Genomic DNA, 21,504 nt, shown 5'->3' with positions numbered 1-21,504 from the left:
AGGGGGGTCCAGGGCAGTGGCTGCCACAAGCCTGCATGTACTCTTAGGGTTATTTTCTGTACCAAGTAACAAAATCATCGTATCTTATTAACTTCTACAAGTGAAATTCAATTTATGGAACTGTAAACCAGGGATGGCTTGCAAACTAAACCAGAAGGCCAAATTTGACCTGCCTATTTGTATAAATAAAATTTTATTGAAACTTAAATCACCATGAATTGCAGTCTATGGCTGTTTTCATGCTATAATTAGTTTATTCATTGCTATGGAGATTGTTGTGATCACAAAACCAAAAATAGTAAATGTGTGGCCCTTTACAGAAAATGTTTGCTGACTTGTGTTATGTATTAAAAGATATTAATGAAACATACCAACATGTTCAAGGTATAGACCATTTTCAGATCTTGATTTGAACAAACAAAAGATAAAAGTTCATCTTAAGACACTTCAGAAAATCTGAAGTTGAACTGATAGATTATATTAAGAAAAATGTTGTTACTTCTTGTTTTAAATTATTTATGATTTAAATAATATCATACCTGGAGTTTGCTTTTTTAAAATTATGGCAAAAAATGTGATAGGAAGGAGATAAAACACAATTAGCAAGCTAGTGATAAATTATTAATGTAGTGTTGCTGCATATATGGCTGATTGTATTAATCTATATCCATTTCTCTTTGCTTGAAGTTTTCTGTATTAATACTTAATGGATGCATTATATGTTACTGATTTCTATCTTGATTTCACTTTTGTCAGATAAAATACTCTCTGTTTAAGCTTTTGAAATACATTCTTACTTGATTTATTCTATTCACTATATGGTCAACTTTTTGTAAAAGTTTTATATGCTTGAAAGAAAATTTGTTATGTATTAGTTAGTGTTAATGTTCCCCCTACATTAGGTAATTAGGTAATTTTGTTAATTGTGCTATGCACACTTGATATTCCTTTATTTGTTTATGGTTGCAGAAGTTATCTGTCAATTACTCTTCTAATTACAGTTATACTTTTATCTATTTCTTTTTTATTTGTCATATTTTACTCATATTTTCAAGTTATATTATAGAATGGATATAAATTAGAATTATTATAAAATTCCTATTAGCTAAATATTTCAATATTATGAATTTCCCTCCTTAATCCTAGTAAGTTTTCTCCTTAATATCTATTTTATCTGGTATTACAATGACAGTTTTCTTTTGTATTGTGTTCACATGATATATCTTTTTCTTATTGTTTACATTCTCATATGTAGTATTTACCTTAATATTTTTAAATATATTCTGAAAATCTTTATGTTTCTTTGGATAATTAATAACATTTAACATATATCTAATTACCGTTACATTGGGGTTTGTAGCTATTATTCTTCTATATGTTTTAAATTCATCCAATATTCTGCTAATCTTCCATTCTTCTGAATTTATGTCCTTATAATTAGCCAAATATTGTTTTATTATGACATTTTCCTTACCTATTTGTTCATTGTAAATACATTATTTTACTTTTCTTTTAGTAGCTCTGTCAGAAATCACAAGCTATGTCTATCATTTGATAATTTAAGTTAGAGGTTTTACTAATTTTTTTATAGGAACTAACTTTGAGTGATTTCTAGCCTCTACCAAGTGAAATAATCAAAATATGAAAGAACCTACAGTTGGCTCCCTTTTTCATAAGAAAAACTAATAAAGTATGCATAGTGTCTTATCTGGGCAAAAGAAACGTGGGAAAGAGAAACTAGAAACTGATGAGTAATTCCATGCAAGAAACGGGTAGAAAAGGGATGAAACAGGAGAACAGGAGCAAGATAAGAAGGATGAGGAGGTGATGTTTCTCTGAATATATCTTTCTGCACAGTTTTAACTCTTAGAAACAGTAATGTTTGACACACTTCTGCAAATGAATAATTAACTAAAACCAATTAGGATGTGAGCAGAGGCCTAACTGGGATATGTTATAATAAAATTTAAAAATGTATAAAGTAAATAAAATCACCATACTTTAAGTATGAGAAAAGAAAAAGAACTAACCTATGTAACCCTGGAAAATTGTATTTCTCTAAAATTCATATGTTGAAATTCTAACCCCCAGTATCTTGGAATGTGACTGCATTTGGAAAATCTTAAAAGAGGTTAAATGAGGTCATTAGGGTGGGCTCTAATCCAATACCACTGATGTTCTTATAAAATCAGGAGATTAGGATGTACACTAGCACAGAGGGAAAGTCACGAAAATTCACAAGGAGGAGGGAAACAAGAATCTACAATCAGGAAGACCAGTCTCAGCCCAAAGTCATCCTACCAGTGCCTTGAACTCAGACTTTTAGCCTTTAGAGTAGTGAGAAAATAAATTTCTGTTGTTTAAGTTAAAAAATTGAAGAAGTAATTTGACTGGATATTATAAAGCTTAAGATACAAATAACTTTACCCAAATCTTGTTCTCTAGTTAGCATCTGTTTCTCACTGGGTTAAGATTAATTACTCTGAAACTACTTTTTTGATCAAAATTGAAAATAAATTATAGAGAAAATAAAGAAAGAGAGAATGAGAAAATGCTAGAATGAAACTTGTGATGTTGAATTGTAACTGATGTTGGTATGATCTCAAGGTTTCAGATTTGTGTGTGTGTGTGTGAAAATTATATGAAATGTATATTCCTATCACATATATCTACTGAGACAGAGAGAGTAAATGGCATAATGTGCATGGGTTAGCATACCATATATATTTGTATTTCTGCCTGCTAAACTGGAGTAGAAACAATGACACACTAATGACAAACATCACATCTAGTGCCAAGGTAAGTGATTTCTGAACACCATTATCTAGCAAAAATACTAGATCTCCTTGGAGAAATGTTAGATTCCAAGGCTAAAGTAAGATATATATATATCACTAATTTTAAAAGAGCAATAAATAAATAGAAGGAAAACCAGTAAAAGAAGGGGAACAGGGGTCAGAGGAAGGGAAGAAACAGAAAGTACTGGGGACTGAAATGGAGCAAATTATATTCCTTGCATATATGATTATTCAAAATGCCCAATATTGTGTATGACTATATAGCCCTAACAAAACATTTAAAAAATATTTCTCATATGTTATTTATCAGTTACAAAGGGGAAAATAGTAAGCTTGCAGACCTTAATCACGTGGTAAAGGACAACACACACTCTACAGTGATCTGAGAAAGGCACAATGTCACTTCTGTGGTATTTATGCCCAAAATGCATAAGCTTAATCTAATCACGAAAAAGCATAAGATAAATCCTAATGAAGCAACTGACCAATACTCTTCAAAAATAATAAGATCATGAAAGACAAAATTAACAAAATAGCTAATGAACTATGAAAGAGTAAGAGAGAAGACAAACTGAAAATAAATTGGAATTCCAGATTGAATTCTAGAAGGGCAAAGGGATAGTATTGGTAAAAATATATATATATAGTGAATATATAGAGAGAGTGAAATTTTAACTCTGACTTTTGTAACATGTAATATTGTACACATGTCAATTTCCTGATACTGAGAATTACTATTGTGGATATGTACAATGTTAACTTTGGGAAACTAGATGACAGTTGCATTGAAACTCTGTATTGTTTCTGTGAATTTCCTATACATTGAATTAATTTCTACAATAATGAGTTTAAAACCACATAGAAACAATAAGACTTGGCCTGAATAATTACTTCTGCTTAGGGTCCCAAGAGATGCACAAGGAAGACTTCAACTTTGTTAATAATGTTTTGTTTCTTAATGCAGTTGGTAGTAACAAGAGTTATTTCCTTTTGTGAAATTACATTGAGCTCTACACATATGAGTTGTGCTCTTTTTGCATGCTAAGTTAACTAAAGACCTTCCATCTTCCAGTATTTCATCAAAATGATAGTCTCAGAGGGAAAGAGGTACATGATGTATGTTCTCTAGGCCTTTTAAAATCCCTTTGGTCATATACTTATGAATCTATAAGATAGGTGGACATTAAGGGAATGTGTACTGTTCAGAAGGGAATGCCCCCTAAATGTTACCACTACAAAACTGGAAGAGTCTACAGTGTGACCTAGCATGCTGTTTTGTTGTTAACAGTTAAGGGCAAGATTATTGCCAGAAGAATTAACAATTGTTGAACATAGTAAGCACTCTAAAAGTCAAGATAGCTTCCTGAAATATGTGAAGAAAAATGATCAGTTAAAGGAGGAAACCAAAGAAAAAGCTGAGTTCAACTGCAGCACCAGCCTGCCCTGCCAGGAGAAGCACACTTGGTGAAATCCAGTGGAAAGGAACCTGAGCTGCTGAAACTTATGGAATAATAGGTGTACAATAAAACTTTGGACTAAAAAAAAGTTAGCTAAAATGATTACTAAAAGTATAATGAATAAATTAAAACTATTAAGAGTTTGCACTTTCTTGTGACATGAGAATACAATTTTTATTGATTTTATATGTATTGTTTGAAGTTATAAGATTTTTAGCTTATTTGGGTAATTGTAGTGCTTATTATTTGACTATCCTAATCCATCAATAAAAATTAAATTTGAATAAGAATAGTAATAATTACTAGTGTCAATCAAATTATATTTTATGAACAGAGAAATACAAGGTATATAAAGATAGTACCTAAGTTACCTTTTTAATGTCTTCTAACTACATATTTTTCTTTTGCAATGTGTTTTTATATTATCCACTATATTTACAATATTCACCTAGAATTATCTGTCTATATTTAAATGATTCTTCAGCATTAATCTGTTAAAAGCGTTTTTTTATAACATCAAATAATATCATGTTACAGGTATGCAAAATTAATAAAAATCAAGATAAAATTTTATAAGTAAATATTGAGAATATTTGGAAAATAAGGTGAAATAAAATTTTAAAATTTAAAAAAATTTTTAAATTACTGAATTTTAAGCTTCTCATTAGAACAGATAAAATCTTGAAGAGAAAGTCTCACAAATTCTAAAAAAAATAAATAAACATGCTACATAAATGATAAACATTATTTGTAAAACTATGTTTACTTTTAAATATTCAGACTCATTGAAAATAAGATATCATTTGAATATTTTGATTCCAGGTTTACATGAAAATATTGACTAAAAGAGATTGTTATTTTATGTTGACAAGATATGCATAAGAGAGTTATTTAAGTTAATTTATCAATACTTTCCTGTATATGAGTATTCAGTCTTCTGGCTCATTTCCTTTAACAGCTTCCTCTGTGAGTGAGAAAGAGGAGAAAAAATTCCTGGTTGCATATAATCTCAGATACCCCTGCTCAATGAACTAGAATCAACATCCCTCCAATAAGGCAACTGTTAGATAATGGTCGTTTCCTCTTAAACCTCTCACTTTCAAATAGTACCAATAAAACATCCATTACCTATAGTACTATCAAATGTGAGCTCTACAAAGCAACAAAAAACATTCTCAGATAAATTTAAACTTCTGCAGTTATGATCCAAATCATATCTTTACAATGCAGATTTACTTCTATGATGAGAAAATGGGTTTGTCATAACCATGTCTATCATGCTGTTGTTCACTAAATAACTTAAGGATTTATTTACACATACACATTCATGTACAAATATTTATTCATTCATAAAACTCTTACGAAGTGCTGAGAAAGGAGATGCACAACATTTCTAGAAAGGAGGACAAAAAGGACTTAAAGTAGGTAAGTTCAGGATGTCACTAAAGAAAATTCCCCACGTACTTTTATTTAGGAGATTTAGCTATGCTCCTTATAGGTGAAAAAAGAAACTATGATTAGATAATATCTACAAGTTCCCAAAGTCTGAGAGATTGCATGGGTGTGTTTTGCATTTCTCCCTAACTTGGATCTCTTGCTAGCAACCTTTTTGTTGCCCACTTACATTCTTTCTTTCTCAAGGTGTAGATCAAAGGATTAAGTGAGGGGGTCACCACAGTATAGAAAAAGGTGAGGAATTTTCTGTGATTCTGTGTGTACTTGCTCTTGGGTTGTATATACACAGAAATTAAAGTCCCAAAGAACAAAACCACAACAATCAGGTGAGATCCAAGGTCCCAAATGCTTTCCTTCTGCCTTCAGTGGACTTTATCCTCAGCATACTCCTAACAATGCAGCCATAGGAGACCAGGATAAGCCCCAGAGGTATAACCACATAGAGGACAGTAGCTACCGAGAGCTCATATTCCAGGAAGGTTGTGTCCACACAAGCAATTTTAATCAGTGCAGACTCCTCACACATAGAATCATCCACCCTGTGGTGGCTGCAGAGAGGCATTTGGAAAACTAGGGTGGTCTGAACTGTGGACTCCACAAAACCACTGGTCCAGGCCACGGCTGCTAGTTGCTAGAGAAGCTTTGGGTGCATGATAACACCATAGTGGAGGGGTCGACAGATGGCATTGAAACGATCATAGGCCATAACAGTCAGGAGGACACTCTGTGGAGCCCAATCCCAATGCAATGTATAACTGGATCACACAGCCAGTGTAACTGATGGTCTTCTCAGGGTCCTTGAGATTCCAGAGCATCTGTGGGACAATACTAGTAGTAAAACAGAGGTCCAGGAAGGAGAGATTGGAGAGGAAGAAATACATGGGTGTGTGGAGTTTGGGGTTCACGTGTGAAACAAGTATGATCACTGTGTTCCCCAGCAGTGTCAAAATGTGGATGACAAAGATGACCAGAAGAAGAACCATCTCCAGCTGGGGCTGGTCAGAAAATTCCAGTAAGATAAAACCTGCTGGGTTGCTAAAATTGATTCTTAATTGTGAGTCTTCTTTCTTGATAATTCCTATTTTATTCTTGTAGGAAGAAAAACCCTGTAGTGTAACCAATAGAAAAATAAAGAACTAAAACTTGAGCACTTCAATACAGGATTTATATACAAAGAAACAACATACACAGATTAAATAATGCAATAAATGATGAACTGACTTGTTATATAGAATAAGAGAAATGCATATCATGAACATGTCAAACACAAACACAGAATAGACATTAGGATTATATAGCAAAACAGATTTGAGATCTATCTGAAAATGAAATACATAGGCCATCAATGTGCAAACTGTGAAAAAGCAAAGCAAGAAGAAAATGAAATGATTTCTATATGCATAGATACATGATAGTTGTACAATAGATACAACAGATACAAAAGTTGAAAAATATACAGAGTAGGTAGGACTTTAAGAGAAAAGGGATATAGAGTTGGGGATACAGTAAGAATAATTATAATATTAATTAGGAGAAAGTATATATGTCTATCATTCATATTCATTATTTTTCTATGAAGAAATCAATTACTGAAGGTAGAACCAGCAATTGAATTAAGGAAAGCTTCTGTGATCTATTGGAGGCATGGTTCTGCTTTATAAATATTGCTTTCTAGAAAAATCTAATTCATTTTAAAATCTAATTCAATGCCACACACTTTAAGATGGCTTTATTATGGGGCTGGGACTGTAGCTCAGTGATAGAGTGCTTGCCTCACATGTGTGAGGCACTGGGTTTGATCTTCAGCACCACATAAAATTAAATGAATAAAGATACCATGTCCAAATACAACTAAAAATATTTTAAAGAAAAGATGGTTCTAGTATAATAGTACACAAAATAGAGCTAATATAATTCATTGACCTTTAATAAAATAAATTATATAGACTGCATAAGTATAATTCAAACTACTAACTTGCAAAGATTACGAAATATAGTTATTAAAATATTTACTTCTGATTGGTCAATTTTAGGGTTCCCAAAAAAGTCTGCAGCATATTGATTAACTTTGATAGCTAAATATACAGAAAAAATTTCCTTTAAAATAGCCTTTCTAATGAAAATTTCTGATTAGACCTCTAACAGCCTAACTAGAAAACAAGTAAATCTAAGAACCCTAGATTGTTATGTCCAGACTCAAATAATTATATTTTAGGAGAATATGTGCCTAATTTTCTTTGGCATCCATGGTAATAATCAATTGCATGCTTAAATTTAGCAGAGATGAAACTATGACATATTTTGGATACAAATAATCCTTCTTCCAGAATTAAAACAAAAAGAAGGAAACTGACACTATAAACCAGTGGTCACGTTGTTTAGCATCTGTCTTCCTGGTCAAATATTTTGGTAGTAAAATAAAAATCCTGAATGCTCTGATGTGTCCAAAGTGACCTCAATGTGAGTTGGCATAATCTTCCCTACTATTAAATAACTAGAATTGTGCTGTGTTGAAATAGTTGATGTCTCCTGGCAGAAGGAAGAGATGAGCGACATCATTTTATTTCCTTGTGTATTTATTCATATGTCTCAAAATACATATTTTCCAGGAAGACTCCACAATAAAACCTCTTCCCTCCCCCTTTCACATTCCTGCTAATCAATGTGAGGAAAACAAGAATTTTGTCTGAGAAAGAGATGACGGTGGTCAACCTTTTATAACTAAGAATATAGTAAAGATTATGTTTGCTTCTTTTTGAACAAATACCAAGGAATGAGGTAGCTGAATCATTCTATGTTCCCATTCCCAATCTTCTGAGGAATCTCCATAATGCTTTCCAAAGTGGTTATGCTACTTTGCAGTTCCACTAACATGTATAAATGTACATTTCGCCCCCTACACCTTGCCAGAATTTATTATTATTTGTATTCTTGATGATTGCAGCAGTAACTGGAGTGAGATGAAATCTTTGATTTGCCTTTTCCTATTTTCAAGTGATGTCATACATATTTGCGTATACCTGTTGGCAATTTTTGAGAAATGTCTTTTGCTCTTTATTGATTAGGTTGTTTTGTGTTGTTGCTTTAGTTCTTTTTATATTATGAATATTATTCGCCTGTTGGAGGAGTTGCCACAAGAGATCTTTCTCCCACTTCATAGACTGTCTCCATACCTCCTTAATTGATTCCTTTGTGGTACAGCAGCTTTTTAATTTGATGTAATTCAACTTATTGATTCTTGCTTTATTTCTTGAACTTCAGGGTTCTTGTTAAGGAAATCATTGTCTGTGTCATTATGTTGCAGTGGTGAGCCTGTTTTCTGTAGCAGTTGCAAATTTATTGTCTAATTTCTAGGTCTTTGATCTTCTTCTAATTGACTTTTGTGTAGGAAAGAGATAGGGACCTAATAGCTTTGGCAATTAAAATCTTTTATTCTTCCAAATGAAATTTAAGAGTGCATTTTTCTAATTCTATGAAGAGTGTGATCGTTATTTCAATGGCAATTACATCAAATCTCTATAATGCTCTTGGTAGTATGACTATTTTGACAATATTAATTCTGCCTATCAAAGAGCATGGGTGGTCTTTCCAACTTTCAAAGTCTTACTCAATATGAACTTGCTATGATTTCCAATCTCTAACACCACATTGAGAAGTAGTAGTAATCCCCAGTACTTACAACCACTTCTAACAATGGCTTATACTATAAATCTTTTTTTTTTTTTTTTTTTTTGTTTTTTTTTTTTTTTTTTTTGGTGGTACTGGGGATAGAACTCAGGGCCTTGTGCTTGTGAGGCAAGCACTCTAGCAGCTGAGCTATCTCCCCAGCCCTATAAATCTTTTTTAAAAAAGTTATTAACAATGTTCATCAACAGTCCACTTTTCTGTCTGGTAGATGGGAGTGATTTTTTCAAATTGGGTGAGAGATTATATGATAAGGAAATTAAAATTGCTTTTAAAATGTAGTTGGCTTTCTGTTCAGTTCTTCTCGTACTCCTTTGATTCTGGACTAGAGAGGAGTCTAGACTTATATTTCCCCTCCAACATTTTCTGGGAGTAACTTGATTGATTTTTTTTTCTTGAGGTTTTCTAAAATTTGATGTTTTCTTTCTGGGGTGCCATTTATTGGACAGTTCTTTTTATTCTCAACTCTGATTCAAAGTGGTCAAACTTGTTAGGGGAATGGTATGCAAATTCCAAATAGAATTTTACTAGATTTGGCCAAGATTTAATTGAGCTCATTCCCCCCATTCCCCAGAGTGCAGCGGACTCCTTACCCCAGAGCTCAGATTGCCTGTTTGAAGTGACAGGGTCCTTCACTTTTCTCAGCTTTGTCACTGCTGAATTGCTGTTTTGAATAACTCTTGGAGAGCTTCTAGAAAGTGGCTTCCTCTGAACTACCTTTATTCTATTACCCAGAGGGATAAACTACATGGACTAAAAGGAAGTTAAAAATATAGTTTATTAAGAATAAAAAATTGGAATATTAAGGCAAAAGAAACGTTAGAATATTCAAAAGGTAGGAAGAGAGAAAGTAGGCGACAGTTTGTCCATGAAAACCCTTAAGAGTGTGAAGTACTAGAAAAGAGAGAGTTGTGTATTTTGCTATTTGACGGAGAGGTGAAGACAGTAAGAACAATAAAGCAAGAAAATAAATAGAGCAAAACAGCACCAACACCCCCCAACAAACAAAAAACTAAAAAACAAACAAAAAAAATACAATTAATAAATTACTACCTCTTATGGGCTGGGGTTGTGGCTTGGTGGCAGAGCGCTTGCCTAGCAAGTGTGAGGCACTGGGTTCAATTCTCGGCACGGCATATAAATAAATAAAGGTCCATTGCTAAAATAAATAAATAAATAAATAACTACCTCTTAGGAAGACAAAGACAAATAGTAAAATGTCAATAAAAAGGAAATTTAAAAATAAAATAGGAAAATAACTTAGAACCATATAGACATATGTATGTACATGATCCTTCAGCAAATAGAACTAGAACAACTAAAAAAAAATGAAAAAAGGAAAAGAAAAATTCTTAATTAAGTATGCTAACATTCTTTTCACTGAGGTGGCTGAAGTGAGTATTTACATTATATTCTAGACTGTTCTTCTGTCCCTTTCTTTCTTCCTAGTCTGTGGACATCTTAGGCAGCACAAGGGACTATAACCAACCTCCTTCTGTGCTCGTCCCCAGTCGGCATGCTGGAGTGGCATGGAAGTGTAGCTGGTCGAAAATGGGCTCATCTTCTCTGCTCACCAGTGCAAAGGAAATGGATCTGGAACTTTCAATTGGGTTTTCTTTGGACATCTTCAGTCACTTCTCTTCCTGGTTGGAAGTGGCACAGAGATATATTTGGGAAGTTCCAACTGCTGTGGTTGAGCTCTAAATGGAAATTTAAGCCTTTGTTTGGGGCATCTAGTCCTAAGCATTTAAATCCTTGCATACCAAGGGCTAAGGAGGTATTAATTGTGGCTGGGCATTTAGGTTTCTAGCATCACCCCAGAGTTCTATTTATAGGGAGGGGTAAGAGACCACTTAGGGTCCATGGTGTCCAACAGGTTTCCTATAGTGCCTCCCTTTCCCACCACTAAATATGAGGTTTCTGTCCTCGAATAGAATCATGCCCACCTGTACAATTTACCCCTTTTAGAAGATCTTTCACAGAACAGTGCTCAAAAAAAATAGTGGGTTACACTTTACTGTCCCTTATGTAATTACACCCAGCTGGCCAATTTCAGCCTTCTGTTTCAGCTGGCTGTTCACACCACAGAGCTCAAAGGGAGAGTGGGTTGCACTCTGTTCTGTATCTCTGTCTTGAATCCCCCTAGATCCATTTTTCTCTGTAACTATTTGGGATTGCGATTTGCCAGGTGAATGTTAGGCCATACAGTAAGTCCTTGCTGAGGCAGAGTGGAGGTATTTCCCAAGAACCCTTGGGTTCCCATAGGAATAAGATTAAGGATAAACCTCTGGAGCCGGCTCTCCACTTTCACCTCAGTCTTTCTCTTACAAGTTAAGAAAGGGAGCACATTTTAAACGTCAGTTCACTCTGCAGTATTCATATTAACTCAGGACAAACTGCTATCCACAGGAGTTTATGCATCAAATTTGTCCATTGTGTTTGTTTCTCTCTCCCTTTGTGTTGTCCCACCCTTTATGGTGGCAGCACCACTGTTGCTGCTGGTCTCAGGTGTTTTCCTTTGTATCCTCTGTTTACTACACCAGAATCCCTGGGTTTCTCTGAATCTCTGATTTATAGTAATTTTCTTCAGATACCTGCCTCCAAATGAAGCAGTATTCCTCTTGTTTCAATTCCAAACAGTTTGCAGAACAAGTGGGAAGTGCCTCTGTTATTATTGGATCCTAACTGACCCCCAAATCTCCTGTTAATGCAAAAATACTCAAAGGTGAAATGATTTGATCAGGACAGCTGTAAACTAAGCAGACCTATCAAGTCTGACTGGGTGGTAACTGAAGGCAGGTGGACCATGGCTGGAGGAGCTGGGTCACTGAGGGCTTGCTGTGTGGCCCTCCCTATTGTTTCTTTTTATCTTCCTGATCCTGCTGTGAAGAGATCAGCTTTGCTCTGTGCCAGGGTCCAGCCCTAGCAGGGGCCTGGGGTCCTTGGTGGATGGGAGATGTTGGCACGGTGGAGAAACAGCACACAGAGACACCAAGTGTTCTCAGGCTGAATCTGTCTTTATTTTTTCTGCCAGTCTTTTTATAGATATTTTTTCTTACTAATGATTATATCATTTTTGGTTAGTTTAAAACAAGAAAAACCTTCAAAAGTACAATCTATGCTTCTTCTCAAAGTACACTTTTTCTCTGTATGACAGTCCAGACCAAAACAACCTTATTTCCCAACTAGATTAAAGCAACCTTGTCTCCCAGCTAAACCGAGGGCACCATGATCTGCCAGCCTTCAACCTTCAGAACTAACACATCACTAGATTTTCTGAGAAACCACCCCCACCATGAACTCCAGTGTTTAACAGTGAAAAGTTTTTACTATTATTAAAGGGCAAAGAAATCAAATCATAGTTCATATTTAGTCTATTTTAATATCACACAATGACGAACTACAATTTTATTCTGATTCTTAAAGAATTAGATTAAACATAGGAAAAGCACAAATTATATTTATGACTAACCTAAATGTTTTTATTATTAAAGTATCTCTAGAATTCACTGTTGAGACTGAGAAAGCAACAAAGGCCAAACACCGCCTCCAAGTTCAGAGGAATGTCTCTTTATCCATCTATTATTATACTAAAGTAATCACAGGTTCCTTTTAACTTGAACACAGCTACAATTGTTTATTTTCATATATTTTATCTATGTACTACTGCCAAATTTTTATTATGCACTATTTTGTGTCCCAATACAGTAAAACCTTCCCAATGTTTTTCCAAAAAGTTTCTAAATGATATATTGATTACTAATATTAAAAAGCAACTACACAAGGAGACATGCCACACCTATGGCTCCCAAGAGAGAGGACAATCAACAGAACTGTGTCAAGTGTTGAGTCCTCTATTCCAACAGACCGTGTCAAGTGTCAGAGTGGCAGGAAATAGATGTGGCAGCTCTGCTGGGCCCTCCCCCCACATTATGGTACCTGATCTTGGGCTAGAGCAATGGAGTTAGTGGTCTATGGACTGAGTCCTCTGAAACACTGAGCCCCAAATAAACTTTTCCTCTTCTAAGTTCTTCTTGTTGAGTATTTTGGTCACATTAAGATGAGTATTTTGTTAAAAGGGCAATGAGTTTTCTCATGGTTAATTAATAATATTTATGTATTATACAATGATAAAATTTGGTTTTCATACATTTTTTGAAAATAGAGAAATGCCTCTTTACATATGCTTTATTTTTTATTTATATTGTTTAATATTAAATATGTATATATTGTAAAACATATGGACTCAATACCTTTATGAAAAATATTATAATTGTTTGGTTCTATATCCCTTTAAAGGATCAATAATCACAGATACACTGAAAGTCCTCATTTTATCACCCTCAAGTCACTTTTTTAACATTGTTTCCCAAAGCATCTATTATTCTGAAGTTGATATGTTCCTTTCCCAATCATTTTTATACTGTAATTGCACAATATGTGTTCACAGATGAGTATAAAATTTCCTATACATAAAAATGACTAATGGTTGAAGAGATGAAAATTCTTATTACCTGTATTTGATTAATGCTCATTGTATATATGGAATATCTCTAAAGATGCACAAATTAAAATAATTAAAATGATCTCAGAAAAAAATAAAATTCACAAGTATTATTTAGTAATACTTTACAGGTTGTTAAAATTTTATTCAGAGATGGTCACTGGAAATCATGCTGCTCCCCGCCCCCCATCAACATGGACTTGGCTCACCCACGATGCAACTCCCGAGCTTCTTTGGAGGCTGGTGCAGACATTTTAAATTACTCCTGAGGGTGTGGCCACCATTATTGGAGGGTTGGCTCCCTTTCTGAGACAGCTACAGGAGACTGGAGGCCTTTTGATAGGTACCAAAATCACATCAAGATACAGAGGACTGGGAGGTTTGAGTGGTGGATGACTGTGAACCAAAGATTTTTTTTTTAATTTTTAATTTTTTATTTCTTCTTTTTTTTCCTCTCACGCTATTTTCCTTTTATTTACCTATTCCTTTGGAGTCTCTTTCTCCCTTTTCACGTGCTCACTCTTCCCTTGAGGTACCTCTATTTACTCACTTCATTTCCCATTAACATTTACATCTACATCCCTCCCGATCCTCTTTGTCCACCACTAGAAATACTGTAGATAATAATCAAACTCAACCTGTTTATTACAATAATGTTAAAATCTTTATAGGGTCTATCTGGTTTAGGACTGCATGTTGTTTGTATTGGATGCTGCTAATATTGATCTTTCCCTCAAAGGAGAGGTACTGGAAACCTGCAGGGTCACAATAAGCCTACAGGAGAGAAACTGCGGTACCTCAGATCTTCACTGCTAGAGGGGAATATAAAGAAACAATATGGAAAAACAGGGGAAGAAAGTGTCCCTAGCAAACCAAGATGCTATTTTGATAAAACCCAATAATAGCATGGCAGTTGAAATGACAGAAAAAGAGTTTAAAATCTACATAATTAAAATGGTCTGAGAAGCAAAAGATTAGATAAGAGAGCAAATGCATGATCACTCCAATAAACAATTAAAAGATCAAATGCAGGAAGCAAAACAATACTTCTATAGAGATTCTGAAAAAAAAAAAAAACAGAAATACTTGAAATGAAAGAAACAATAAGCCAAATTAAATGGAAGCATCACCAACACAGTAGATCTCATGGAAGACAGAATCTCAGACAATGAAGACAAAATACTGAATCTTGAAAATAAAGCTGACCAAACTGAGAAGATGGTAAGAAATCACAAACAGAACCTCCAAGAATCGTGGGATATCATGAAAAGACCAAATTTAAGAATTATCAGGATTGAGTAAGACACAGAGATACAAACCAAAGGAATGAACAACCTATTCAATGAAATAATATCAGAAAATTTCCCAAACCTGAAAAATGAAATGGAAAATCAAATACGAGAGACTTACAGAACACCAAATGCACAAAATTTTAACAGATTCACACCAAGGCACATTATAATGAAAATATCTCACGTACAAAATAAAGATAGGATTTTAAAGGCTGCAAGAGAAAAGCATCAAAATATTTGTAAGGGAAAACCATTATGTATAACAGCAGATTTCTCAGCTCAGACCCAAAAAGCAAGAAAGGCCTGGAACAATATATTTCAAGCTCTTAAAGAACATGGTTGCCAACCAAGAATCCTATACCCAGCAAAACCAACCTTCAGATTTGATGATGAAATAAAATCTTTCCACAATAAACTAAAGTTAAAAGAATTCACAAATAGAGAGCCTGCAGTACAGGACATTCTCAGCAAAATATTTCATGAGGAGGAAGTGAAAAACAACAATACAAGACAGCAAAGAGAGGAACTACCCTAAAGGAAAAGCCAATCAAAGGAGAAACCAAGTCAAGTTAAAAACCAAAAATAAGCCAAAATGACCAGGAATAAAAATCATATCACAATAATAACCCTGAATGTCAATGGACTAAACACATTAATCAAAGACACAGACTGGCTGATTGGATTAAAAAGAAAGACCCAACAATATGCTGCCTTCATGAGACTCATCTCATAGAAAAAGACATCCACAGACTAAAGGTGAAAGGATGGGGAAAAGCATACCATGCACATGGACCCAGTAAAAAGCCAGGGGTCTCCATCCTCATATCAGATAATGTGGACTTCAGACCTAAGTTAATCAGGAGGGATAAAGAAGGACATTTCGTATTGCTCCAGAGAACCATAAACCAGCAAGACATAATGATTTTAAGTATTTATACCCCAAACAATGGAGCATCTATGTACATCAAACAAAGCCTCAATTTTAAGAATCAAATAAGTCAAAACATAATAATAGTGGGTGACTTTAACACACTGCTCTCACCACTGAATAGATCCTCCAAACAAAAACTAAACAAAGAAACTATAAAACTAAATAATACAATCAATGATATAGACTTAATGGACACACACAGAGTTTTTCATCCATCATTGAGCAAATATACTTTCTTCTCAGCATCTCATGGATCCTTCTCCAAAATAGACCATATGCTATGCCACAAAGAAGCTATTAGTAAATATTTTAAAAATAGAGAAACTACCTTGTATTCTAACAGACCTGTTATGCCCAGAGGCTCAAGACCCCACAAAGACCACCAGAGACCACGATCAATGCAAGCAACAAAGGGTCGTTTATTAGCAAGTTCCAGCCTGGTTCTCCGTGCACTCGGAAACCGGTGATGCTAAGAGGCCCCAAGCCCTCGTTTAGCGGGGTTTATATAATGAAAGGCAAGCAGTTATACAGTGTTCTTTCTAATTGGTTAGCACATTATCTTAAGTTCTGGGTCACCCTGACCTCCAAGAGGAGGGTTGTCGTTAGCAAGGTTTGCTCTTGGGTCAGCCCCCTGGCCTTCACAGATAAGATATGAGACAAAAATTCTTTGCCACTTTTACGAGGGGTTGAGGGCAGTTTGGGAAGAGCCTTGTGTTTACACAGAGCCCTGTGTTTACACAGGTGTGGGCTCCCTCTATCTTTACATTCCCCCTCCCCAAGAGATTTAGAGAACCAATCTTGGGTCTCTAATGTTTTACCCCTTGCTGTTGCTTCACAGGCTGATATTGAACCCTTAGCACCATTAGCTGTACAATATTTATTCTATCTTTAACAAAAGCAATTAACTTATTGATTATACAAGGTCCTATAGTTAAAGCTAATAGCAAGAATATTAGGGGTCCCTCTATAGCGGACACCAGAGTAGTTAACCAAGGGGAAATTTGAACCAGGATTCAAACCAGCTCTGACTAGCTTCCCGTTCTTTCTTTCTGTTTGCTAGTCCTTCTCTGAATTTTGCCATGTTATCCTTGATTATCCCAGAGTGATTTAAATAAAAACAACATTCTTCTCCTAGGGCAACACATAAGCCTACTTGTAAAAATATTAAGTCCAAACCTCTTCTGTTTTGTAAGAACACTTCAGCTAGGGAAGTTAAAGATTGTTCTAAATGAGAGATTGAATCTTCCAAACGCTCTATGTCCGCATCTATCACTGCTCTTAGATTGGAGTAATGTTGTTTCTGAGTGACTAAGGAAGCTACTCCAGTTTCTAACCCTCCGGCAAGTATAAGCACTGTTAAATTTCCTTGTTCTCCCACTAACTGTATCTGAAAGGGCCCGTTTACTTAGGTGTAATTCTTCATTAACACTAATAGTGCCTGTTCCCACAGAAAAAGCCCCATTTGCTAAGGTGCAAAGGTCTACTTGCAGTTCAGGCCACCATGTCCATAAAGGGTGGTATTCAGTCACAGTCAGGCTGGGAACTCTTGCCACTGGGTTGGTTACTTCCCAGGTGATTTCATAAGGCTGATATGGGCTGAGGTTGGTGGCTCCAAAAACTGGAGCTACAGCTGCAGTTGTGGTCAGGACAAAATAACAAAGCAAAAGTAAGAACATAGTCACAGTCTGTGGTGGCAAAGCTTGATCTTTAGCAGGTTGTCTTTGGACCTGTCCACTCTCCACGTAGAGTCATCTATGGCAGGTAAATTTGGTAATCAATGAGCTTAGGAGATCCTTAACATTTTATTCTCCCAGGGGCAGTCTCCAACTTCCAGAAGCAGATGGCCCCCATGGCCTTTATTTTCTCAATTTTACCCGATCCCATATTTCTATACTAACTGCCTGTCCCCAATTCTGACTTCATTTACCCATCTAATACTAGGAACTCCTTCACTGCTGTAAGGAAAATGGGTGACGACCGATCTGGCTTCTTCGAGTTGGAAGTGGGCAGAGTGGGGCAAGCAGTTTGGAGTTCCCTTTTTAGAAATCGGGTCAACTGAGGGGTCCAAGGTAGAAATCTGGTTGGGGAAGAGCAGGCTGTAAAGGCATCTGGGGAGGGGTGCTTCTATGAGAGAAGAACAAAAAGACATGAGTACTGAAATGAGATTGATACAATATAAATGTTGCAGAATCTGGAACATGCCAATGAATATCATAAAGATGACAAAAGTCAATAATCCCTCACCAGGGGTGGAAGAACTGAGAAGTTGTTACCATAACAAGACCTAGCAAAGGCTGGAGGGGACAAGGCCTTTATTTGGGGACTTTAACATTGTCCAGGTTATCAGGAATGTAAACACAATATTTAACTCTTAATGTCATTGATGTCCCCAGAAAATATAGTTAAGCTACTTAATGTCATCTGATTTTTGTACAATATCCCTTTATTGGTATAGCCTGTGTTAAGTAGAGATCTCTATATTTCTGTTACTTATGGCTAGATAATCATACTAGCAAACAAGATTAAGCCTACCTGTGACTACAGGCCTTAAACTGACTAAAATCTTCTGACTCTGGCAGTTTCCCTTGATAGTTATCTGGCACATTTGCCTAAGAATCTTTCTTTTGTAGCTTCCACTCTTAATTTTAGTGGGCTAACACAAGTGTACATCTTGAGTTACTTTTAACTATTATTTCTTTTAAGGCCCAAGAATGGCTATATTTTGGTTTTAACTGTTTTGCTAGGTGTCTAAGATCAATCTGGTCAATGTGACCTGTTCCTGTCTGTTAAAGAGTCAGCTGAGTTGCCACAGGGGTCACTTATAGAGAACTTAAGAGCAGCTTCTTAGCTCCACCAGAGCCACATGTTAGGCAGGGTCTCTTCGATGAGGTGGCTTCCTTTGGAAGCATCAAGGGATGTCTCCCTTTTCCAATGGCCCTCCTCTGCAGCAGATGCACTGAGTGATTTTTTATCCTCTAGTGGCCTCAACAAACTCCTTGGTCAGGAGGTTGTGTGACCCAGAGTTGCAAATCTCCTTAGAGAAGTTCTCTTGTTCCCTGGATTCAGGCTGACTGAGGGCAAGACCCAAATACTGACTTTTCTTGGCCACTGTATTTAATCCCAATCTCTAAGTTTGATCTGAACCATCCAGCAAGACAGTGTAACCAGTCATAAAGTAAGAGTACTGGGCTTTAGCATCAATGTTTATAATATCATTTACCCTTTTATTAAAGTACTACCATATACTATCTGTTTTGTAGCTTATGTCCTATTATCACGAGTTACCTAGGTTGTATGTTCTGGAAGCAGCTACTTCTGCAAAACAGTAACAGGCAACAGTTTTACAAAATGAGATTAGCAAGAATGAAAACATATTTAGCTTGTATAATAGTTATCTTGAATTTTGGCTGATTCCTACATTATATACCCTGTTTGAGATCACAGTAATCTTTACAACAAACATCAAACTTTTGAGCTCAACTTTAAATGAGTTAAAGCCTGGCTTACTTTGGAGCCATTCTAACATGTAGCAGGGTGAGGAAGAGCCTTATCTCAGGTAAGGGAGGGCTCTTCACAAATCTTAAGTAAAATGTTCTAATCCTAAAGCTAATTTTTGCCCCTTTTGCCATGACCAGCATGACCAAATTTTCAAGTTCAGTGAGGGTCAAAGGAGTATTAGAAAATAAAGGTTCATAAACACAGATTTTGAAGATTAAGCTGAGATCAGATGGAGCTTTGTTCTCTGATGGAAATGCAGATCTAAAGAGTTATGTTAGCAATCTTTATACATGTCTTATTATTAGGTTAAAGACTATGTAAGCATTATTCTTTGTTTTCAGGAAAGCTACTGAGACTAGAACACCTACGTAACTTTTTCCCACAACTGTAAAGTGCAATGTTAGGAACTCTGTGTAGCTCTCAAAGAAGTCCACTGTCCAAAGTTACTGTAAGGTGGGCAGGAACTGGAGAAGGGAACTGATGAAACACTGGTTATCTAGCAAAACAATTTCTTTCTGCCCAAGAACTGTGTGCCTGAGATCAATGTAAGAACTGATAGGACTCCTGTACAGAGCCTCCCCAGGGAGGGCACTGCTGCAGTAGTTAGGCATCTTGTGCTCCTACACAGGAACACTCCCAGGCACCAGGCATGCTACAGTCTTGAGGTCAGAGACCCCAATCTCAGTCACATTTGTCCCATTTTTGCTATTGCGCATTACACTCTTTCTTAAATGTCACTTTAAGAAGTTTACATATATTGATTTCTGAGTCCATATGAACATTAGTTAACACAGTCTAACATTATATCCGAAACAGGAATCAATCAAAGAAAGGTTGAGAGAGCTTTTAACTTTTCTTTTGTGTAGCAAAATGCTTTCACCTTCTATGATATGAACCTTTAAACAAATCAGGCTGTCACTAACTCTTAGAAATACATTTACATTTAAATTTTTATCTCAGTGAAATAAGTAACCAATTTTACATATACCTTACTGAAAATAGTCCCATAATAGAACATTAAATGATAGAAATAAACCCCCAATAAAATGTACTCTTTAAGTTTAAAATTACCATTACAGACAAGTTTATTCTGGAGAATAGCAGCTTGACAAATTTCCTGCTTTAAAAACTTGTATACCTGGAAAATATGAATACATTTAATATACAAAGAGTGACCATTTCACAATTAGCTTGACATTTTTATATTACCAAATTTAGTTTTTAAAGAAAAATTTAGACTCTGTAACATAGTACAATACTCTTAACAGTTGTTTAACCATAATTGTATAAACTCCAAATTTCAACACTAATTGTCCTAAAGAATAAAACTTAATAGACACAAAGTTAAGAGTAAATTAGTGTTTCTAAGAAATCCTTGCCATTTTGCCATGTCATTTTACCATATAGATTAAACTTTGGCTTATATCAGAACATTAGTATTTCACCTTAGGAAAAACCTTAAATAGCGTTAACTGTCTCATATACATACAACCAACTTAGTTACACATAAACTTGTTGAAACTTGCCCTTTACTTACACACAGACTTTCTTAGCACTTACTTAGACCCTCATGTATTTCATCACATAAACACTTTCTTACCCAGAAACATTTCCTTTTCCCTTTTACTAAATATATTTTCATACCCAGAACCTTTTATTTTTTTTCTTTCCTATTTGTTGACCCCTTTTTGTTCACATTCTGAAACAACTCTTATGAAATTTCTGAATTTAGATAAATCACTTTATTTTAACAAGATAAAATACTTTGTTGTTTATAGTACTCTAACTGAAACACAGTGAGAGGGGAGATAGTAACTCTAAATCCAAATCTAAGAGTTCCTTGGAGCTTTTCAGAGCTGGAGGGGGAGCAGGGGGAAGTGGTAAG

The 21,504-nt window shown here is 35.3% G+C and overlaps 1 pseudogene; it reads right to left on the bottom strand.

The window, feature by feature from the left end:
- Positions 1–5,835: 5,835 nt before the first annotated feature.
- LOC124989371 (olfactory receptor 2G3-like) lies at positions 5,836–17,797 on the bottom strand (annotated as a pseudogene).
- Between the last annotated feature and the right edge of the window lie 3,707 nt (positions 17,798–21,504).

Source organism: Sciurus carolinensis, chromosome 7, assembly GCF_902686445.1.
Source record: "Sciurus carolinensis chromosome 7, mSciCar1.2, whole genome shotgun sequence".
NCBI classification, from domain to species: Eukaryota; Metazoa; Chordata; class Mammalia; order Rodentia; family Sciuridae; genus Sciurus; species Sciurus carolinensis.
This window is presented reverse-complemented; position numbering and strand designations above follow the sequence as displayed.